The sequence below is a fragment of the Protopterus annectens genome, chromosome 11.part0, assembly GCF_019279795.1.
Source record: "Protopterus annectens isolate FY-2018-M chromosome 11.part0, PAN1.0, whole genome shotgun sequence".
Lineage (NCBI taxonomy): Eukaryota > Metazoa > Chordata > Ceratodontiformes > Protopteridae > Protopterus > Protopterus annectens.
In genome coordinates this window covers 42,108,713-42,133,741 of record NC_056745.1, presented here as the reverse complement: position 1 = coordinate 42,133,741, position 25,029 = coordinate 42,108,713, and positions in this window count along the sequence as shown.

Sequence of the window (25,029 nt, the reverse complement as noted above, 5' to 3'; positions counted from 1 at the left end):
ACATTTCCACAATGGGCAAAACTGAGAAATAATTTTTTTATTATCTTGAGGCTGTTACTCTCCCAGCATCATTTACCTCATTGACTGGAGATACTAATGTGAATTTGTATTTTATGTTACACCTACGTATAATGTCTTACCCTCTTCTGCAGAGTCCTTTTCCTAGTGATTTAGTACTCAGAATTATTGTTTACTTTCAAAATGTCTGATCTTTCCAGTGATTCTCCTTCGTTTCCTTGGCCTTTTTTATAGGCACTGTTATGAACATTTCCTTCACCTGCAGAACATGCTGAAATTAAACAGATTTTTTAGAGAGTAAAATGACGCTGCTTTAGCCCACTTGCAGGCTCTTTTGTTTTCCATCTTCACCCTCTTAAACAGCTATAATATCATATTTTATGCAGTTCTAGTCTCAACCGTTGAATCTCATTTAAACGGCTTATTCATTATAATTAGGTTGTGCATGACACTCAACAGCAAATCTCCCTAAATTAACTGTATTGAGCCAGTTCTAGCTGCTTCTCTATTATCTTTTTGAAACCAGCACTCTGCAATTGGTACCTTGTGAGTGTGTTTCAGGCTCCGAAGAATTTATTATTCTGCGTCTTCTACATTTAGTGTGTTTTAGGCTCCGAAGCATTTATTATTCAGCGGCTTCTAAATTTAAACTGCGCACGACATGCAACAGCCAATCGCCCTGTTATCAATGCATTGAATGTGTTTTTAGTCGTTTCTCACTGTATTTTTAGCCGTTTCTCAATTGTATTGTGAAATTGCACCCTGTACTTGGTTCCATGTGAGCGTGTTTAGCCTGCAATTGGTAGTTGTGAGCGTGTTTTTGGCTCCAAGGCATTTCTTATTCAGCGGCTTACTACATTTAAATTATTAAACTATTTTCAATGCATTGAATGTGTTTTCAATGTATTGAATTTGCACCCTGTACTTGGCTCCTTGCGAGCATGTTTAGCCTGCAGTTGGTACCTTGTGAGTGTGTTTTAGGCTCAGAGGCATTTATTATTCAGCGGCTTACTACATTTAAACTATTAAACTATTTTCAATATACTGAATGTGTTTTTAGCTGTTTCTCAAATGTATTGTGAAACTGCACCTTGAACTTGGCTCCTTGCGAGCGTGTTTAGCCTCCACTACCAAGGCATTCATTACAGGGGCTATTATTATTATTACATTCAACTTGTGTATGACATTCAATAACTAACATTGAATGGGTTTTTTAGTCACTCCTTCACTTGTTCCGCTTTAAACCAGCGTTTTAAAACAGCACCATCAGCACAGCTCTAAATAGCTGTCTGTACTCAGCTTACCTTTTGCTTAGCTAACAAACTCATGGAACTCAGCTCACTGTTGAATGCTGTGAACGGACTCCTTGTTTGCTTTATCTGTACCCAGGCTTATACAATATTTACCTCCCTACCATGTATACATGCTGGCCTGTTCTTATTTCCATACTGTCAACAGCTGTAACATTTTAATGTTTGATTAGCATATGCTTGTTTATGTGCGACTGTGTTTACTCTGATATGATCGCTGTTTCACTCTGGGATTCATTCTTTTATAGCTGATATCATTGCATGCTTTATTATGCAATATTAACTTGCAATTGCTGCCCTAGTTAGTGTTTAATTGTTACTGACTTGTAACATTTAGCTACCATTTATTGCCTGTTTTTGATTGCTGCAATACTGAATTGTGATACACAATCTATTGTTCCTCTTCTATCTCTATTGCCCTTACTTGCCTTTTATCTTGTTAACCTATTACTCTTTAGCTCTATCTTCCTACATAGTCCCCCTTTTTACTCTACTGTTCCTGCATTCAAACACCCACACTCCTCATCTACCCCCTAGGCTACCTATCTACACTCACGTGACTCAAACTGAAGTTTTTTTTTCCTCTCACTAGTGGCTGATATTGTTATGCTCTTGTCTATAATAAATTATTATTCCCTTTACAGCTTGCAATAGCTACATCTCATCCAACCCAGGCATCTCACACTGTCTCCACTGTATCCTGGCTTCTAACCCAGATCAAACTGCCTAAGGGGACCCAGCAGTGCTTCCTGTAACCATTCTACCTCCCCTCAAGGACGTAAACAGTGTGATTGTACACTATTGTGTAACTCATCTGACTATAGTTAACTACTGTCTCCGCGCATGATAGCTAGCAGCCCACCTCAGACTTTCAGTTCCCTTCAAGCTCCCCAGGCTCTATCCCATCCCACCCCCCCCCAGTAAGAGGTAAGCCAGTAACCTAGCATTTACTCCATTTGGCCACTAGGTGGCAGCATTTTACTTCTACCAGCCTCTCCTATCTCACTACAAGGTTAAAACTTTTTTCCTTTGAATTACATTAAACATCTCTGCTTTTGCTCCAAAGCCCTGTGAATTTTCTGCTACTGTTTGCCTGAATTACATAGTGACCCAGTCTCTGTCCCCCTATGCCTCCTTACCTTGTGCTCTGCTCTCTGCTTTACAGATTGTTTCTGCTTGTTATGTTTTCTTCCTTCTCCTTGGCTCTTCCCACTCCGTTCGCCCTTCGGGCTCACTCTGCTCCCCTACCCTGCCCCCAATTCTCACCCGCCCCCAGCACTTGTACACTTATACTCATAAACCACACCTACTTCAATCAACTCACACCTTCCCCCACCCCTTACTTCCACACCCCACCCATTAACTCATACCTTCCCCCACCCCTCACTTCCACACCCCACCCTCCTAGCATCTCTTTACAATACTAACCCTACCTTAAATCCCATACCATAGTACACTGTATTCCATGCCCCCTACTCCGTGTAATCAACCACAATGGTTTCAAAACCAACCCAATTTATAACCCTAATACTACTACTCCTCACCTTGTCCTATCTAAGTTATCTCACCAGGCCTCTCAGTAATAACCACCCCCCCCTTTTCACACAACAAGTTCAACCACTATAAAACACATATTCTTTACTAGCCTTATTAGTCCCTATATATACTCCTTTAATTACTTCTTGCTCTTGCCTTACAAACTCATCTCTACCCACAAACACACTACTCCAGACTTAACTATGCCTACGCCTATAAAACAAATAACCTTCAAACTGCATAACAATCAGGCTAAATACCTATTTTACCACTTTCACCAACTTATTACCACTCTTCTTTCAGGAGATATGCACCCTAACCCTGGCCCCTTTCCTACCTACAGTCCAAATTCCCTCCTTCATACTCCCCCACCCCCATCAGGAAAGTTTCTCTTCCTCTCAGCTCTGAATGCTCAAAGTATATGTAACAAAATCCCTAACCTACATGCCTGGCTTCTCCATAACCAACCAGACATCCTGGCCATCTCGGAAACATGGCTGAAACCATTGATAAAAGTCTCCAAGATCACACCCCCCAACTACAGTATTATTAGAAAGGACAGAACCCATACAAAAGGTGTTGGTGTTGCTCTCTTGTACTCTTCCTCCCTGTCAGTTACTCCATATACTAAACCCATTCCCCAATTCGCTAACACTGAACTAATCCTCACCCTACTTCAAATAAATAGACATAAGTTCATATACATAGCCTCCCTCTACATCCCTCCTGGGGACAATGTCCATACACTGGAACATATACTCTCATGGCTCTCCACCAACATAACCAATGAGACTATAATCCTTGGCGAAACAAACATTAACTGGACCAGCATTCAGTCCACACACTCCCTTAAACACTTCAACTCCTCCACTTTCTCCAACACACTAAAACATTTCAACTGGAGCCCCCTAAAAAACCTCCCCCTAGAAGATGTCATCACCTACTTCAGCACTACATTTACAAACCTTTTAGATACCATTGCCCCACTAATAAAAAAGATTAAAAGTAATACTGTCCCTTGGCTAAGCAAAGATACCTTAGCTGTCATGCGCCTCGGAGACAAAGCCCTAAACCATCACCATAAACATAAAACTCTCATCACCCTAAATGAATACAGAAAACTTCGTAAAAGAGCAAAAAAACGTATTTCTTTAGACTGTAAATCCTACTTCTCCTCACTCCAAAACAATCATAAAACAAACCCAAAAAAAGTCTGGGATGGTATCAACTCCCTCTTTAACCCTGGTAGAAAGGAAAAGCCTAGCCCAGACCCCTATACCCCCGACAAGGACTTAGCCACACAATTAAATTCTTTCTTCATTGAATCAATAACCAAACTAACATCATCTTTCACAAACAACCCTACAGCCTCTCCTCTACGATCGCCTATCTCTTCCTACTCAAATACTCCCACCTCCCAACCTCCTCCCTTCTCTGTACAACTCATCCCCATATCAACTATAAAAAAACTCCTCCAGAACTTAAAGCCATGCTCCAATGCCCCTGACAACATTCCTTCCTAAAGACAGCTGCCGATGCTGTTGCCTTCCCCATTTGCATTCTTATAAATCGATCAGTCCAAGAAGTCCATGTACCCCAGCTATGGAAAAAGACCTTTATTACTCCCCTCCACAAAGGGGGTAACAACTATAATAGCTCTAATTTCCAGCCTTTTCCTATCTTATCACCCATCTCAAAACTTCTTGAAAAGTGTATCCACCTACAACTTTTACCATATCTCATAGACAATCATCTGCTAACTCCCACACAACATGGATTCAGACTTGGCCATAGCACCACTACCGCCCTGCTCTCCTTCCTCGAAACAGTAAATAAAGCCCGTGATTCTGGACACACTGTGTCTACCCTCCCACACAACATGGATTCAGACCTGGCCATAGCACCACTACCGCCCTCCTCTCCTTCCTCGAAACAGTGAATAAAGCCCGTGACTCTGGACACACCGTGTCTACCCTCCTTCTTCATCTTTCTAAGGCCTTTGATACTCTCTCATAACCTTCTCCTGACTAAACTCTAACCTAAATATTTCTCCCTCCTCTATTAACTGATTTACCAGCTATCTCTCCAATAGGCAGCAAGCCGTGAAATGGAAGAAAGCCTTCTCCCCATTCCTCAACACTCCCACTGGCATCCCCCAGGGCTCCATATTAGGTCCCCTACTATTCAGTATTTTCATTCATGACTTTCACCCCTCCATTCCTAATGCAAACATTATCCAATACGCTGATGACTAAACAATCATCTGCACTGCCACCTCCACTCTGATAAAACTAACACAAGATGCCTTCTGCTCTACTGAGCAATGGATGCTAGAGAAACATCTGGCACTCAATGCATCAAAAACCAAACATGATATTCACCCTTTCAAAAACCATAATAATTGACAAAAACTCATTCTCCATCATCAGTAAGAAAAATACTCCTCTTGAATAGTATCCAGTGCTAAACTGCTTGGAGTACTTATTGACGATCAGCTCAAGTTTGATATCCACCTCCACACAAATATAAAAAAAAAACACCAAAAACTAGGCATGCTCTACCGCCACAATCGCTACCTCACCCCATCTACCAGGCTTGTTCTCTCTACTATATATCTTATCCCTTCTCTCCTTTATGGTGCCCCACTCCTAAATAACTTAAAATCATCCCTAAAGACAAGAATCTCTCACTGTTACAACAAAATCTCCAAATTCACCACTGGATACAGATATTTCACCCATCACTATACTGCCCTCCACAAACTAAATTGGCTAGAGTTGCCCAATTACCTCACCTACATTCAACTCATACATGCACACAAACTCATCTTTAATTCCTCTCTTTGCCCCGCCCTTGCCTCAACCTTTAAAATTCACCTTCCCAACAGACTCCTAAGAACCATTACCCAAAATCTGATCGAACTGCATAAGCATGCACGCCCACCTGGCAAATCTCTACTATCCTTCTCCTTTGCACGACTCTGGAACTCCCTGCCACCTCACCTTTGCACCACTAGCAGCCTCTCTACTTTCAAACCCTTGTTCCATACTTACCTAAAACCCCTCTGGGAATGCTCCTGTTCCCATCCCACATGAATTCCCCAGTAACACACCTATTTCATACCCCCATTCTCTATCTTCTTCCCCATCCTTCTCTGTACTATCATTCTCCCCACTTCCTTCCTTACTCCCCTCCCACCTTTAACTCATCTCCCCCTTACCCCATATACCCAATTCTATCTCCTCCTCCTCCTTCACATTTTCCACTGCAGAAATACTCCTTCTGTAAATATCTTCTTATAGTTGTATGCATTTGCAATCATGGAATTGCATATTTGTAAATATCGTAATAGTCACTTAGCCTTAATTCTGTTTTTACATCTTACTAATTGTACCTTCAGATCGCATTTTTTTCTGTACTATTGTTATTTTTATACTAATGAATTTTTGTTGTTATTTTTTTCATTGTATACTGTGGAGCTTTTCTCCCCAGGACTCCATTGAAAATGGGCTCTTCTGGCCCATTGGACTATCCTGGAAAACAAACTTCAAATAAAATAAAAAAAAATAAAAAACTTCTCTCTCATTACTGACTTATACAGCAGCTTAAGCTGCTTTGCTAATGTAACAACAAAACTGTCCCCTTACTACACCATTACTTTCAGTGATGTTTAAACCACTAATGGTCAACAACTGCAAAGTCATACATGTTTCATCTTATCTTGAAGTGCTCTATAATAATAATGCCCCTGCAACACTTTCAGTAATCAACAATACATAGTTGAGTTGTGTCTGGCTGGTGTTATAGAATACATGATATTTCACTGCGTGTTTGCATTCAGTCCTGTTTAATCTAATAGCTCAGCTCAACACATTATGCCAAGAAGACATAGGCATATGTTCGATACATGTATGTAAAGAAATTCACCTTGAGAGCGAAGTTTGAGAGGTGAGTCTTGGAATTCATGTTGAGAACATGTACACTAATTGGTAATGATAGGAGAGACCTTATCATAACTCTTTGTGGTGCATGGAGTTTAATCTAGTCCATGTAGTACCAGTTGCAAAGTAAAAACAAAACAAAAAAATGCAGTGATTTACTGGCTTTGAAAGCCAGGAAAGCACTCAGCAAGTGCTGTTGAATAGACAGCAAGTAAATGGTATTGGAGAAGAAAGTTAGGGACAGTTTTTAAACTCTGTTTTCACTTAGTTAAATGAATTACTTATACACTAAAATCTGTAAACTTCTGGGGGAGAGAGAAAATATGAGGCAAGTAATTTAGGAACAGTTGAGAGTGAAGGAACATCGCTTCTGTGAGACCCAACCATAACAGTGCCTGGGGGGAGTGTAACAATTGTTACAATCCTCTGAAAGCACTGTTGTAGTCGGGTCTCACTCTTCTGAAGGGCTTGACATTTTTTTTTTCTGATTCTGAAGCATAATCATGGTATACCATGTACTAAAGGAAGCGATTGCCCCTGAATAGAAATCCCGTGGGGTTTTGTGTCACATTACAGAAGTAGATTGGCACCTTTTTCCTACATCGCTATTGCTGCTGCTCAGTTGAACCCCAGGCAGGTTTCAAACTGATGTCTACCAGATGATAATTCTGCTCCTTAACTTCTGTGCTATCAGTGCAGGGTTACTCCATGCTTTAAGAGGGTGCTATTTCAAGTTTTCTGTCCAGTCATAACATTTTAAAGGTCTACTGTTGGTTGAAACTGCAGAAAAAAATATTGTCATATTTTGCTATGTTATACAGTACTAATGTTTCTGCATCACTCTAGGTTGTTTTTATATATATATATATATATATATATATATATATATATATATATTTTTTTTTTTTTTATATAATTTCTTCAACCCTAATATGGCTTGTTAGTAAATGCTATCCTGAAATGATTTTGTTGTTAAGCTAAAGTATTTTTCCTCTACAACATAATTCTCAGAATATTTCTTTTTTGCCATCTTTTGTCAAGGTGTCCATTCAGTAGAAGATGTTCATAATACTGATCGCTGCTGCAGCAGCCTTAGCTATATATGGGTTATAACCTCCTAAGGATATAATGGCTGGCCAACTTCCATACTTTCCGTGCACCCAAACTGTCAAGCAACTCAAGCTGAGCCGACTAAAAAAAACAATTTTTTTCCGAGAAGGCCTTCAGAGCCTTACTACCACTGAAGTGTGTGATCCTCTGAAGCTTTTGAGGATCGACAGGAAGCCTGTATTGTTCCTTTGATGGGCAGATAAGTTCCCTTTGAGAAAAAATTCCATTTTCTCATTTGTGTTGCTGTTTTATCACTTTCCTTTTTGGGAAAGGTATTTTAAAGCTGGGAATGTTTGCTTTAATGGACTATCACAAGACTGTAACATAATTTAAATAGAACGCTCCTTTTTCCTGTCAGTTTAAAAGTGTTGTAAAGTAATTGAAATTTTTTTATTCTGTGCAGAAATTGTGTGTATTTTATTTTTGAGGGGCTGTCATAGTATTTTAATGTGCTTTTTCTGTCAAAAAAGTAACTGTGGTAGACTTGTAGTGTTTATCAGCATTTGCTGCTTATCCAGCATGGGAAAGAGGCATCATTTTCAGCTTGACCATGGGCATTGGTCACATGGTTTTTCCTTCTTACAAACACAAAAAACAAAGAAGGAGTTAAACTTTGGCACCACAGCAGGCTAGCAGTTTGCCTCATCCACAGGTGAATGACTCTGCTGTGGCCATGTGTTGTACCTCAGACAACTCAACTTTTACTCTGGATCCTTCTGGTATAGCACGCACAGCCACTATTGACCAGGGATTAGCCCCTTCCTCTCCTGCTGTTGGGAGCCCCTTCAGTGGGCAAGGGAGAGCCACTCTTGTCTGTCCTGGGAAAGGGAACAGGGAAGGTATCCCTATTGTGACAGAATGCTGTGCCCATCCCTGGGGAGGCAGCTGCTGCCATTAGTAACACAGCTGTCCCCGGGGAGGCAGCTGCTGCCATTAGTAACACAGCTGTCCCCGGGGAGGCAGCTGCTGCCATTAGTAACACAGCTGTCCCCGAGGAGGCAGCGGCTGCCATTAGTAACACAGCTGTCCCTGGGGAGGCAGCGGCTGCCATTAGTAACACAGCTGTCCCTGGGGAGGCAGCTGCTGCCATTAGTAACACAGCTGTCCCTGGGGAGGCAGCGGCTGCCATTAGTAACACAGCTATCCCTGGGGAGGCAGCGGCTGCCATTAGTAACGCAGCTGTCCCTGGGGAGGTAGCGGCTGCCATTAGTAACGCAGCTGTCCCCGGGGAGGCAGCTGCTGCCATTAGTAACACAGCTGTCTCCGGGGAGGCAGCTGCTGCCATTAGTAACACAGCTGTCCCTGGGGAGGCAGCTGCTGCCATTAGTAAAACAGCTGTCCCTGGGGAGGCAGCTGCTGCCATTAGTAACACAGCTGTCCCCGGGGAGGCAGCGGCTGCCATTAGTAACACAGCTGTCCCTGGGGAGGCAGCTGCTGCCATTAGTAACACAGCTGTCCCCGGGGAGGCAGCGGCTGCCATTAGTAACACAGCTGTCCCCGGGGAGGCAGCAGCTGCCATTAGTAACACAGCTGTCCCTGGGGAGGCAGCGGCTGCCATTAGTAACACAGCTGTCCCTGGGGAGGCAGTGGCTGCTATTAGTAACACAGCTGTCCCTGGGGAGGCAGCGGCTGCCATTAGTAACACAGCTGTCCCTGGGGAGGCAGCCGCTGCCATTAGTAACACAGCTGACCCCGGGGAGGCAGCGGCTGCCATTAGTAACACAGCTGTCCCCGGGGAGGCAGCTGCTGCCATTAGTAACACAGCTGTCCCTGGGGAGGCAGCTACTGCCATTAGTAACACAGCTGTCCCTGGGGAGGCAGCTGCTGCCATTAGTAAAACAGCTGTCCCTGGGGAGGCAGCTGCTGCCATTAGTAAAACAGCTGTCCCTGGGGAGGCAGCTGCTGCCATTAGTAACACAGCTGTCCCTGGGGAGGCAGCGGCTGCCATTAGTAACACGGCTGTCCCTGGGGAGGCAGCGGCTGCCATTAGTAACACGGCTGTCCCCGGGGAGGCAGCGGCTGCCATTAGTAACACGGCTGTCCCTGGGGAGGCAGCGGCTGCCATTAGTAACACAGCTGTCCCCGGGGAGGCAGCGGCTGCCATTAGTAACACAGCTGTCCCCGGGGAGGCAGCGGCTGCCATTAGTAACACAGCTGTCCCTGGGGAGGCAGCTGCTGCCATTAGTAACACAGCTGTCCCCGGGGAGGCAGCGGCTGCCATTAGTAACACAGCTGTCCCCGGGGAGGCAGCTGCTGCCATTAGTAAAACAGCTGTCCCTGGGGAGGCAGCGGCTGCCATTAGTAACGCAGCTGTCCCCGGGGAGGCAGCTGCTGCCATTAGTAACACTGCTGTCCCTGGGGGGCAGCTGCTGCCATTAGTAACACTGCTGTCCCTGGGGGGCAGCTGCTGCCATTAGTAACACGGCTGTCCCTGGGGAGGCAGCGGCTGCCATTAGTATCACAGCTGTCCCCGGGGAGGCAGCTGCTGCCATTACTAACACAGCTGTCCCCGGGGAGGCAGCGGCTGCCATTAGTAACACAGCTGTCCCTGGGGAGGCAGCGGCTGCCATTAGTAACACAGCTGACCCTGGGGAGGCAGCGGCTGCCATTAGTAACACAGCTGTCCCCGGGGAGGCAGCGGCTGCCATTAGTAACACAGCTGTCCCTGGGGAGGCAGCGGCTGCCATTAGTAACACAGCTGTCCCTGGGGAGGCAGCTGCTGCCATTAGTAACACAGCTGTCCCTGGGGAGGCAGCTGCTGCCATTAGTAACACAGCTGTCCCTGGGGAGGCAGCGGCTGCCATTAGTAACACAGCTGTCCCTGGGGAGGCAGCTGCTGCCATTAGTAACACAGCTGTCCCTGGGGAGGCAGCGGCTGCCATTAGTAACACAGCTGTCCCTGGGGAGGCAGCGGCTGCCATTAGTAACACAGCTGTCCCTGGGGAGGCAGCTGCTGCCATTAGTAACACAGCTGTCCCCGGGGAGGCAGCGGCTGCCATTAGTAACACAGCTGTCCCCGGGGAGGCAGCGGCTGCCATTAGTAACACAGCTGTCCCTGGGGAGGCAGCGGCTGCCATTAGTTACACAGCTGTCCCTGGGGAGGCAGCTGCTGCCATTAGTAAAACAGCTGTCCCTGGGGAGGCAGATGCTGCCATTAGTAACACAGCTGTCCCTGGGGAGGCAGCTGCTGCCATTAGTAACACAGCTGTCCCTGGGGAGGCAGCTGCTGCCATTAGTAACACAGCTGTCCCTGGGGAGGCAGCTGCTGCCATTAGTAACACAGCTGTCCCTGGGGAGGCAGCTGCTGCCATTAGTAACACAGCTGTCCCTGGGGAGGCAGCGGCTGCCATTAGTAACACAGCTGTCCCTGGGGAGGCAGCTGCTGCCATTAGTAACACAGCTGTCCCTGGGGAGGCAGCTGCTGCCATTAGTAACACAGCTGTCCCTGGGGAGGCAGCGGCTGCCATTAGTAACACAGCTGTCCCTGGGGAGGCAGCGGCTGCCATTAGTAACACAGCTGTCCCTGGGGAGGCAGCTGCTGCCATTAGTAAGGCAGCTGTCCCTGGGGAGGCAGCTGCTGCCATTAGTAAAACAGCTGTCCCCGGGGAGGCAGCAGCTGCCATTAGTAACACAGCTGTCCCTGGGGAGGCAGCGGCTGCCATTAGTAACACAGCTGTCCCCGGGGAGGCAGCGGCTGCCATTAGTAACACAGCTGTCCCCGGGGAGGCAGCGGCTGCCATTAGTAACACAGCTGTCCCTGGGGAGGCAGCTGCTGCCATTAGTAACACAGCTGTCCCTGGGGAGGCAGCTGCTGCCATTAGTAACACAGCTGTCCCTGGGGAGGCAGCGGCTGCCATTAGTAACACAGCTGTCCCTGGGGAGGCAGCTGCTGCCATTAGTAACACAGCTGTCCCCGGGGAGGCAGCGGTTGCCATTAGTAACACAGCTGTCCCCGGGGAGGCAGCGGCTGCCATTAGTAGCACAGCTGTCCCCGGGGAGGCAGCTGCTGCCATTAGTAACACAGCTGTCCCCGGGGAGGCAGCGGCTGCCATTAGTAACACAGCTGTCCCTGGGGAGGCAGCGGCTGCCATTAGTAACACAGCTGTCCCTGGGGAGGCAGCGGCTGCCATTAGTAACACAGCTGTCCCTGGGGAGGCAGCTGCTGCCATTAGTAAAACAGCTGTCCCTGGGGAGGCAGATGCTGCCATTAGTAACACAGCTGTCCCTGGGGAGGCAGCTGCTGCCATTAGTAACACAGCTGTCCCTGGGGAGGCAGCTGCTGCCATTAGTAACACAGCTGTCCCTGGGGAGGCAGCTGCTGCCATTAGTAACACAGCTGTCCCTGGGGAGGCAGCTGCTGCCATTAGTAACACAGCTGTCCCTGGGGAGGCAGCGGCTGCCATTAGAAACACAGCTGTCCCTGGGGAGGCAGCTGCTGCCATTAGTAACACAGCTGTCCCTGGGGAGGCAGCTGCTGCCATTAGTAAAACAGCTGTCCTTGGGGAGGCAGCGGCTGCCATTAGTAACACAGCTGTCCCTGGGGAGGCAGCGGCTGCCATTAGTAACGCAGCTGTCCCCGGGGAGGCAGCTGCTGCCATTAGTAACGCAGCTGTCCCTGGGGAGGCAGCTGCTGCCATTAGTAAAACAGCTGTCCCCGGGGAGGCAGCGGCTGCCATTAGTAACACAGCTGTCCCTGGGGAGGCAGCGGCTGCCATTAGTAACACAGCTGTCCCTGGGGAGGCAGCTGCTGCCATTAGTAAAACAGCTGTCCCCGGGGAGGCAGCTACTGCCATTAGTAACGCAGCTGTCCCCGGGGAGGCAGCGGCTGCCGTTAGTAAAACAGCTGTCCTTGGGGAGGCAGCGGCTGCCATTAGTAACACAGCTGTCCCCGGGGAGGCAGCTGCTGCCATTAGTAACGCAGCTGTCCCCGGGGAGGCAGCTGCTGCCATTAGTAAAACAGCTGTCCCCGGGGAGGCAGCGGCTGCCATTAGTAACACAGCTGTCCCGGGGAGGCAGTGGCTGCCATTAGTAACACAGCTGTCCCTGGGGAGGCAGCTGCTGCCATTAGTAAAACAGCTGTCCCCGGGGAGGCAGCTGCTGCCATTAGTAACGCAACTGTCCCCGGGGAGGCAGTGGCTGCCATTAGTAAAACAGCTGTCCTTGGGGAGGCAGCGGCTGCCATTAGTAACACAGCTGTCCCCGGGGAGGCAGCTGCTGCCATTAGTAACACAGCTGTCCCCGGGGAGGCAGCTGCTGCCATTAGTAACGCAGCTGTCCCCGGGGAGGCAGCGGCTGCCATTAGTAAAACAGCTGTCCCTGGGGAGGCAGCTGCTGCCATTAGTAACACAGCTGTCCCTGGGGAGGCAGCTGCTGCCATTAGTAACACAGCTGTCCCTGGGGAGGCAGCTGCTGCCATTAGTAAAACAGCTGTCCTTGGGGAGGCAGCGGCTGCCATTAGTAACACAGCTGTCCCCGGGGAGGCAGCTGCTGCCATTAGTAACGCAGCTGTCCCTGGGGAGGCAGCTGCTGCCATTAGTAACACAGCTGTCCCCGGGGAGGCAGCTGCTGCCATTAGTAACACAGCTGTCCCCGGGGAGGCAGCTGCTGCCATTAGTAACACAGCTGTCCCTGGGGAGTCAGCTGCTGCCATTAGTAACACAGCTGTCCCTGGGGAGGCAGCGGCTGCCATTAGTAACACAGCTGTCCCTGGGAGGCAGCGGCTGCCATTAGTAACACAGCTGTCCCTGGGGAGGCAGCTGCTGCCATTAGTAACACAGCTGTCCCTGGGGAGGCAGCTGCTGCCATTAGTAACACAGCTGTCCCTGGGGAAGCAGCTGCTGCCATTAGTAACGCAGCTGTCCCTGGGGAGGCAGCGGCTGCCATTAGTAACACAGCTGTCCCTGGGGAGGCAGCGGCTGCCATTAGTAACACAGCTGTCCCTGGGGAGGCAGCTGCTGCCATTAGTAACACAGCTGTCCCTGGGGAGGCAGCTGCTGCCATTAGTAAAACAGCTGTCCCTGGAGAGGCAGCTGCTGCCATTAGTAACACAGCTGTCCCTGGGGAGGCAGCTGCTGCCATTAGTAAAACAGCTGTCCCTGGAGAGGCAGCTGCTGCCATTAGTAACACAGCTGTCCCTGGGGAGGCAGCGGCTGCCATTAGTAACACAGCTGTCCCTGGGGAGGCAGCTGCTGCCATTAGTAACACAGCTGTCCCTGGGGAGGCAGCGGCTGCCATTAGTAACACAGCTGTCCCTGGGGAGGCAGCTGCTGCTATTAGTAACACAGCTGTCCCTGGGGAGGCAGCTGCTGCCATTAGTAACACAGCTGTCCCTGGGGAGGCAGCGGCTGCCATTAGTAACACAGCTGTCCCTGGGGAGGCAGCTGCTGCCATTAGTAACACAGCTGTCCCTGGGGAGGCAGCTGCTGCCATTAGTAACACAGCTGTCCCTGGGGAGGCAGCTGCTGCCATTAGTAACACAGCTGTCCCTGGGGAGGCAGCTACTGCCATTAGTAAAACAGGTGTCCCTGGGGAGGCAGCGGCTGCCATTAGTAACACAGCTGTCCCCAGGGAGGCAGCTGCTGCCATTAGTAAAACAGCTGTCCCTGGGGAGGCAGCAGCTGCCATTAGTAACACAGCTGTCCCTGGGAGGCAGCTGCTGCCATTAGTAACACAGCTTCCCCGGGGAGGCAGCTGCTGCCATTAGTAACATAGCTGTCCCCGGGGAGGCAGCTGCTGCCATTAGTAACACAGCTGTCCCTGGGGAGGCAGCTGCTGCCATTAGTAACACAGCTGTCCCTGGGGAGGCAGCTGCTGCCGTTAGTAACACAGCTGTCCCTGGGGAGGCAGCGGCTGCCATTAGTAACACAGCTGTCCCTGGGGAGGCAGCTGCTGCCATTAGTAACACAGCTGTCCCTGGGGAGGCAGCGGCTGCCATTAGTAACACAGCTGTCCCTGGGGAGGCAGCTGCTGCCATTAGAAACACAGCTGTCCCTGGGGAGGCAGCGGCTGCCATTAGTAACACAGCTGTCCCTGGGGAGGCAGCGGCTGCCATTAGTAAAACAGCTGTCCCTGGGGAGGCAGCTGCTGCCATTATTAACACAGCTGGTCCCATTTTTCCTGTCAGAAAGAAACAGAGAAAAAAGCATATGTCTACTCCTCCTCCTCCTCAAATTTATTTGTATAAGAGTAGATCTGAAGTTGTCAATCTTCATTTATCATCAATGTGTGGGCTTCATTCCGATCCCTCAGAACTGACTCCATCGCTTCTATAGCTTGTGGATTTTAAAAAACACTCGAGCACATCCTTTACGGATAATGCTTAGGGTCGATTACTTCAAATCTTGTTTGCCACTTTAAGCTTCCGACATGGTTTTCCATTATACTCTCGAGCCTTATTCAATTAAGTAAAATTATTTCTATAAATTCCCTTTTTCTTCAATTCTAAGTATCTTTCTAGCCTATTTCTTGCCTGTCACACCTCCTAAGTTCTTTCAGCCATTTCTTAGGCAAATTGTCGCTTCCTTTGCCTTTCCTGTTTACCATTCGGTAGCTCTTCTTACCATTGTTGATATCCATCACCCCGTTTTTACCACTAGGTATTTTTCACTACCATTGCTGGTAGTTCTTTCTCTTAAAAAAAAAAAATAAATCTCTTTTTTGTCTGTTGTTTTTTACATTTGACTTTTTATGTAGTAGCTTTTTTCTTCTCTGAGGTGTGTGAGTCTGTTTCGCCTGTGTGTTGCCGCTGACTTCTCGCTATGGCTGATAAAGAGAAGGCTCCAGCTGGATTTAAGAAATGTTCAAAATTTGGCCATAAATTTCCCTTTTTGGACTAACATTTGCTATGTGTTTGCTGCTTGGGTCCCTTACAATTGCAAGAGGACTGTTCCGTCTGCCATGCTTTTAGCCAGCGAGCATTGGTAGGAAGGAAAAAAAAAAAAACTTATCTTGAAAGTTCTGCTTCCATCCTCCTTTGAGAAGGCCATATCTGCACAGGACATTATACTCAAATCCTGACATACTTCTTCAACTTCTTCTACCTCTTCTAGATCTTCATAGGTGAAGGGACTGTCTGTGTCAATCCCGAGTACTTCCTCATCACCAAGTTCTAAAAACAAAAAGACTTTGAGGTCCTCGACTCCATTGGAGCTTACTTCAAAATCTTCGACTCCGAAGCATGCTTCAGAATCTGTATCTGCTTCTTTGGTTCTGATACATCCGTCCGCACTGAAGCATTTGGAATCTATCTGTTTACAGCTTCCCAGGACACAGTATTCCCCTTCAATAGACCCCTTTGCTGACAGGCCACCATCTCTCTTCTTTATCAGATCAAAGTCCCCTTTGGTGGGCTTTGTCTGTTCTTCCATGAGTTTAACAGAAGACAATGTGGAGAAGTTGATGATGAAAATACTTTGGGCCCAAGGAGTGTCAGGGTTGCCATTGGTTCCTAACGGTTCGGGACAGGCACTGATTCCTTCTACTGCCCCTTCTATACCTCCTCCTCTTACCTCTACAGGCACTTTAGATTCCTCTGTTTCTAGTTTTCTGGAACTGTGTCAGTTCCAAATGTACATTTGGAATCGACAGATGCCCTGAGCACTTTGGTTGTTTCGGAACAGGAGTCTTCCTAGAGCCGTAGCTTGCTGTTGGTTCCGGGCTGTTTGGACCAACTTGCTTTCTATCAGAGCTGTCTCAACATCCAGGAACATTGGCACAGATGAGTTTGGATCCGGCTTTGGTCTCGAAGGGGACGACTTTGGTGTAGGGAGTGGTTTTGGTACCTAGTTCCTCCCTTTCAGTCCCGGAGTCCCACTTGTCCTTTGGTGGAGCAGCCTTCGAGGCCATAAAGTGGGCATTAGCTTCTTCTAGCACAAAGTCATTTCCTTCCTCCTTGGAGCCCATGTCTCAGACTCCTTTGACCCCAGAGAATCAACCACTCCCTCCACAGGGTCATTGGGTACTGCAGCCTCAGGTTACACAGCAGGGTACCCCTTCTTCTTCCGATACCTCCCCAGATATTCTCCCTGAGGCGATCAGAAGAACTTGTGTAAGAGGAAACACTTGGACTCTCCAGAAGAGTCCATCATGGAAGACATGGATTTCAATAAGAGCAAAGGGTCCCCCAGGTTACCTTCTGAGGATGTCTCCTTTGGAGACATCCTGGAAATCCTTAAGCAGAGAAGTGATTGGAAGTCCCTCAACCCTTCAGCCGAGGAATCCATGTACCTGCAGGCTTTCTGTATCTTCCCATCTACTTCCTGAGTATCTCCACCCCACCAGCGAGCTCATTGAGTTGATCTCTCGGTGGGTGTGGAAGGCCCCTGACACCACCAAACAATCCACCAAATGGCCAAACAAAATTATCACAGCCCCAGAGGATAAACCCTTCTGATGAAAAGGAATTCCAGTAGATGCCACTAAAAAGGAACTAGCAGAGGAGAGTTCCTTTATCCATCCTCCCAACAAGGAGTCACAGGCGATGGATAGATTCAGGAAGCAAGTTTATGATTCATCAACCTTTGCCCTGTGATTTTTGAATTACTTGGTGTACTTTACTAGATTACAGAGAGATCTGATTAGGGAGCTATCAGATACTCTCTCAGGAGCTATTTCTGAGAAAGTGCATAAATCAGTCACCTCCCAGTTAGTTACCCTGACTTCCATTTCTAATTCTTCCCTGAGGCTTATTTCACATGTATCCAAAGGAATGACTATTGTATCAGGTTCCGGTATTTCCATAAGGAGGCATGCCTGGATATGCTCGTGTGATTTTTGTGGAGCACTCCAAGTCTTCATTTGTAAATGCACCATTTGACAGCTCATCTTTTTTTGATCCAACTGTTAGAGACACTTTAACCAGGTGTGAGAAGGATGGGAAAGCCCTTTCTGCCATACAAGTATGTTTTTCCACTCCTCAAAGGTCATTTTCTAGGAACCAATGAGGAACAGGAAAAATGTGGTTCAAAAAATCCCAAGGGTCTTCCCAGAATACACACGGTGATAATTGCTCTAGGGGCAGAGGGGGGAACAATAGTGGAAGACGCCACCCGGATGGCAGAGGTGGCCCACAGAACTAGCATTTCTGGGATTCTTTCTTCGGGAAACCTTTACAGTGCTCCTGAACGAAGGCCGAATTGTCCACCTCTGGAAGCAATAAAGGGTTGCTTATTCCTGCACCTGAAAGCCTGGTAAATCACCTCTGATACTTGGGTGCAGAGAATCATTTCCAGAGGTTACACAACTTCCTTTTCACCTCCTCCTCCCCAGTCAAAGAAATTCCCTGACGTTCCACCCAGTCAGAGGGAACAAGCAGACATTTAAATTCAAAAGCTGATGGAAAAAAAAAAAAGAGTCATCCAAGAAGTCCCACCAGACCAGATAGAATCTGGGTTTTACTCAAGATTCCTTTTAGTGCCAAAAAAGACAGGGGACTGGGGACTAATTTTGGATCTCAGTAAACTGAAAAATCTGTTCGAAAAAAAAAATTCTGAATGGTCACAGAACAGTCAATTCATCTGTTTTTAGGAAAGGATGACTGTATGTGCTCTGTAGGTCTTCAGAATGCATACTAATCTTCAGAATGCATACTATTACATAAAGATGGACTGATGTTCCAAAAGATTCTTTACTTCTGGCTGGGAGCCAGTCATTATCAATTCAGAGTTCTACCCTTTGGTCTCACCACAGTCCCCAGGGTGTTCAATAAATGCATGACTTCAGTAGCAGCTTACTTAAGACTGCAAGGATTCCAGGTGTTTCGGTACCTAGATGACTGGCTCATTTCTGCTACTACCAGGCAGCTACTTCTAACAGTTAAGCAAAAGGTCTTACAATTATGCAACCATTTAGGCATCACAATCAACTTGGGAAATCCTCACTGGAACCAACTCAGAATCTAACATTTATAGGACCTTCATTGGATACAGCAACATCAATTGCCTCACTTCCTCTGTCTTGACTGGAAACTATTCAGAATCAAGTCCAGACGCTACTATAAAAAGACAAAGTATCTGCACGGCAAGCACTTTGGACATTAGGTTCAGTAGTGGCTGCCTTAACTCTTGTTCATCTAGCCAGCTTCCACACGAGAATTTTACAATGGTTGCTTGCAGCACAGTGGTCCATCCTTCAGCATCCCTTGTCATTACCAGTTTTGATCATCAACACATGCAAGAGAGATCTCCTATAGTGGATTAATTCAAAACAAGTCTTACAAAGGCACCCATTCATTAACCCTGAACCCAAAGCCACAGTAACCACAGACGCTTCCCAGCTGGGGGGTATTGCCAGGGAAAGACAGGCCAAGGGACGTGGTTCCCAATGGCGGCCAATCTGCACATAAATGTTCTAGAGGAGAGAGCAGTGCTGTTAGTGTCGCAAGCATTCCAGGGCTCTCTACTACCTCTAGGGACGATTGCAATTTAGACAAAGTCTGCTACATCAACAAACAAGGGGAAACCAGGTCTTACCCATTATACCAAAAAGCCCTCAGAGTATGGTAGTGGGCAATCTCATCTAACCGCTTTCTGATTCCAGCACATATTCTGGAGAAGTCAAATTTGATAGCAGACAGACTGAGCAGGTGCAGTCTTCTACCTCATGATTGGTCCCTCAATCCAGAAGGTTTGGAAAGATATTAGGCACCTGGGGCCAGCCTTGCTGCAACCATTTTGCCTCCCCTCTGAACAACAAATGCAGCAGCTACTTTGTCCTCATCCCCCCAGTGGGGGAATTATAGATGGAATCTCTTCTTCACAATTGGCTACCCGGTCTACTTTACACCTTTCCTCCAACCCCACTAATTCCAAAATTTCTGCAGAAAGCAGCTAAGTTGAAGAGTAAAGTCATTCTCATTGCCCCCTTTTGGCCTCTGCAAATTTGATTCCCCCTCCTTTGGCCTCATCTGGTACAACAACCTTGGATTCTAGATCCATCTACGGACCTCCTGTCTCACCCGACAGGTATCAGTCTCCCAGATGTTACAACCCTCAAACTGGCAGCTTGGTTTCTCCAAATCCATTAGTGGCCAGGCATGATATGTTCTCTTCCCCAATCAGAGACATACTTTTGTCATCTCACAAACCATCTACATGTAAACTTTATACAAGTAAATGTTAATGATTTGTTTTTTGGGCCTCTCTATATCATATTTATCCTTTCTAAGCACCAGTACATAAAATCCTTAATTTCCTAGCCTCCATCTTCAATGAAGGCATTTCCACTTCTGCTGTTAAAGTACAACTAGCAGCCATTTCTAATTTCTATAATGATTTCCATGTATCATCAGTGGCCTCACATAGGCTTTGTAAAACCTTTTTGAAAGGTGATCTCCTCATTAAACCCCCTTACAGGGATTGCACACCTCCTTGGGGCCTTACTCTGATGCTGCAAGCTCTGACTCTGACACAACCCCCTTTGAACCAGCCTCTAGATGTGATCGTACGTTCTTATCCTGGAAAACTATCTTTATGGTTGCCATCACTTCGACTAGATGAATTTCAGAAATTCAAGTGCTTTTGTCTAGGCCACCTTATCTGATTTTTCATAAGGATAGAGTTTCTCTTGGGACAAGCCCATCTTTTCTTCCTAAGATAGTTTGTGAAACCAACCTTAATCGATGCATCAGTTTCCGGTCTTTTTTTCCAAATTACTCTAACACCTGTTAGATATTCATTGTATTATATCACTATCGCTGTAACTTACGGTTACTGTATTATACCACAATCACTGTAACTTACTGTATTATCCTACTATTACTGTAACTTACTGTCATTGCATTGTACTAGTATCACTGTAATGTACTGTTACTGTATTGTATTAGTGTATTACCCAATGCACATTATTATACTGGCTATAATATTGTATTGATTCTCCTGTTACATTACCTCAGATGCTGGGATCCAAACTTTCCAGTTTTGTATTAAGTTCCCTTGTAATGAAAAAATTCTTAGTATGTCCAGCTGCAGATTTATATTTCAGTACTTTTAGGCACATACATTTTATGAAAACTGATATATTTCTTCATTTCTACAAATATTTTTTCTAGTCTGACGCCATGTAACATCTTCATATTTTAGCTGTTAAGAGGTCATTAATCTCCTAGCCTGCTAGAAGGAGTGTGCACCATATGACATGCCGGCTCCATTAGATATTGCTACATTTAAAGCTATCCACCTTCTGTGCTACAGCTGCTCTGGAGGTGTGGAGGCGGGAAGGGCAGTGGTGGTGTGTGATCTGTTGGGCTTATCCATGTCTTAGCTTCTGAGAACCTGCTCACCTGCTTGGTATTGGCCGAGGGAAATGAAACTGTCATTTAGTATTGGGTATTGAGGAATACAGTGTCCGAGGGATTGCTTGTCCCCTGGAAGATGTTCAGAATTGTTTAGAAAATGGAAGAATGGCAGCCAGTAGGATGTCAGAGTGAGCGCCACTGTGCTTCATCAGCATTGTACATCCACTTCTGCAGGGAATAAAGCTAAAGGATGGTGTTTAATTGTGTCCCTGTCATGCAGATGTTTCTAGAATGGGCAACAGAGCAAGCATGTCATGCTATCTCTGAGTGGTGATACACTACCAACTGAAGTCATTGTGGGGAGGCTGGTCACTAGATTTGAAGTGAGCCCCTGAAACAGTAGTAAGAAGGTACTGGATAAGGAGTAAACGCTAAACTACTGAGGGCATGTGGACACATCCAATTGTGTAAAAGATAATTTCAAAAGCCAAGGCTACTCTTTCATGTACATTTATAGACTGGTTTCCCTATGTATCCTAGATCCATCTTGTTCATGTACATTTGTATATTGGTTTCCCTATGTATCCTAGATTCGTCTCTTTCATGTACATTTGTATATTGGTTTCCCTATGTATCCTAGATCCATCTGTTTCATGTACATTTGTGTACTGGTTTCCCTATGTATCCTAGATCCATCTCGTTCTTGTACATTTGTATATTGGTTTCCCTATGTATCCTAGATCCGTCTCTTTCATGTACATTTGTATATTGGTTTCCCTATGTATCCTAGATCCATCTCTTTCATGTACATTTGTATACTGGTTTCCCTATGTGTCCTAGATCTATCTCTTTCATGTACATTTGTACATTGGTTTCCCTATGTATCCTAGATCTGTCTCTTTCATGTACATTTGTATATTGGTTTCCCTATGTATCCTAGATCCGTCTCTTTCATGTACATTTGTATATTGGTTTCCCTATGTATCCTAGATCTATCTCTTTCATATACATTTGTATATTGGTTTCCCTATGTATCCTAGATCTATCTCTTTCATGTACATTTGTATATTGGTTTCCCTATGTATCCTAGATCTATCTCTTTCATGTACATTTGTTTCCCTATGTATCCTAGATCTGTCTCTTTCATGTACATTTGTGTATTGGTTTCCCTATGTATCCTAGATCTATCTCTTTCATGTACATTTGTATATTGGTTTCCCTATGTATCCTAGATCTATCTCTTTCATGTACATTTGTATATTGGTTTCCCTATGTATCCTAGATTTATCTCTTTCATGTACATTTGTTTCCCTATGTATCCTTGATCTGTCTCTTTCATGTACATTTGTATATTGGTTTCCCTATGTATCCTAGATCCATCTCTTTCATGTACATTTGTATATTGGTTTCCCTATGTATCCTAGATCCATCTCATTCATGTACATTTGTATATTGGTTTCCCTATGTATCCTAGGTCCGTCTCTTTCATGTACATTTGTATATTGGTTTCCCTATGTATCCTTGAGCCATCTATTTCATGTACATTTGTATATTGGTTTCCCTATGTATCCTAGATCCATCTCTTTCATGTACATTTGTATATTGGTTTCCCTATGTATACTAGATCCATCTCTTTCATGTACATTTGTATATTGGTTTCCCTATGTATCCTAGATTCGTCTCTTTCATGTACATTTGTATATTAATTTCCCTATGTATCCTAGATCCATCTCATTCATGTACATTTGTATATTGGTTTCCCTATGTATCCTAGATCCATCTCGTTCATGTATATAGGTTCATAGATTAGTACTAAGCTAACTGCCCTTGCGAGCCATTTTAAGCCTAGCCAATTATCCCTTGTGAGACTCAAACCCTGCACCTTTGTGTTTGTAAGGCAAACACCTTACCATTAGGCCACCCTCACAACGTACATTTGTATATTGGTTTCCCTATGTATCCTTGATCCATCTATTTCATGGACATTTGTATATTGGTTCCCCTATGTATCCTAGATCCATCTCGTTCATGTGCATTTGTATGTTGGTTTCCCTATGTGTCCTCCTTCTTCTTTCGGCTTTTCCCAGTTAGGGGTCGCCACAGCGGATCATCTGTCCGCTCATGATTGGCAGTGGAGTTTTACGGTGTCGAGTTGCCTGCCCGGCGCCCAACCTTCCACAGAAGGCACACACACACTCACACCTAGGGCCAATTTAGAGTGTCCAATCCACCTACTGCATGTCTTTGGGATGTGGGAGGAAACCGGAGCACCCGGAGGAAACCCACACAACCACAGGGAGGACATGCAGACTCCGCACAGAAGGCACCCCAGCCGAGAATCAAACAGGAGAACCTCTTGCTGTGAGGCTGCAACACTAACCGCTACACCACTATGGCTGCCTGGTTTCCCTATGTATCCTAGATCCATGAAATCTTGAGTGTCACTTGCTTGGCCCTGATAGAGTTTAACAGGTGATTGCCCAAGAACATTCAGCCTTGTTTTTGGGGACATCCTGTCCTGGTATTGATTAGTTGTCAACTATATGCTTAAGAGGTGTAGAAAAATTGTCCTGCATGGGGGGGGGGGGCTGCAAAACACACTTGTTTTGAGCCGTCCTATTACTTTGTATGCAGCAAGCAACTTTTTAAGTTGTAGGAGTGAGTGCTTAAGATGCAATGAATTGAGTTAAAATTGCTAACAGTATAAACTAGAACTTTGGGTTTTTGAGTGCTGTGCTGACACACTTAATTCAGCAATTATGTATGTGGTATGCTTGACTGTAACTACAAATGTTTTGTGGTCCAAAGCAATGAAGATCTTCACAGGGTAAGTAACGTGCTGGCCGACAAGGTGAACTTTGCCCTTTTCCCAACTGTGGTGCGATCTCTGAGTTGGTATATTTAGTTAGGGGTGTGTGGGGGTGGATGGGTTAGGGATGGTGTGGTTTAGGTTTTGTGACTTTTTGGATGAGTGATTACTTACCCTGGGAAGAACTTCAGTGCTCCAGTCTTTCACTGAAATGCATTTTTATTATTTTTGTCTTGACGATGTGGTCTTCGATGATCTGGGTTTTGAAGATCTGATAGGGAACTTGATCCAACACTACTTTGTGCTCTGGTGTTTCCTTTATCTGTGTTGGTGTGCCTAAAATGTTGTCATTCTTAGTTACAGTTTTCTGTTCTGTCCTGCTTTATGAAGGAAACAGCTAACCTTGGCCAATGTCATTGTTTGAACAAGAATATACATTCTTAGCTTGTGAAGAAAGTGAAGGCTTCTGCTGTAAGCAGACCAACTTGTGAGACATTAAATAGTTTTCTAATTTTCTAATGCCATTCATCTGTGATGCTTCACTGCTTCATTAAATGTAATTGAGCGGGAAGAAATGCCATGTTTTATACACAAATGGAGCACTTAGCATGCCTGTCTGCTAGTGGGAACTGCTTTCCACAAGTCCACTTTGAAACTAGTATGTCTGTAATTGCAAGTAGGTCAAAGCTAACAAACATTAAGGAAAGGTAAGACACTAGATCATCAAAAAGAGGAGAATGCCTGTCCAGTGTTATGTTAAAATATTAAAGAAGATAAGAAGTCTAACTTACCTCATAAGAACTGACATTGATAAGATTTGGAAATTCCAAATAGCAATGAGGACCCATTCATTATGTCTGAAGAACTTTCCTGGTTGTGAAGACATGTTGAACTAGTTTTATTAGCTCGGTATTTGAGGATAGGATGTTTTAAGTGGTATAAGAGCTGTAGAGTATATCTGTTCTCACCATTCAATCTGTGTGCTATCAGCTCTCGCGTGACCCCTGCCTACACATGAACAAGTAATATTCACTGTATTTAGGTTCATAGGTTCATAGCTAGGTACTAGGCTAT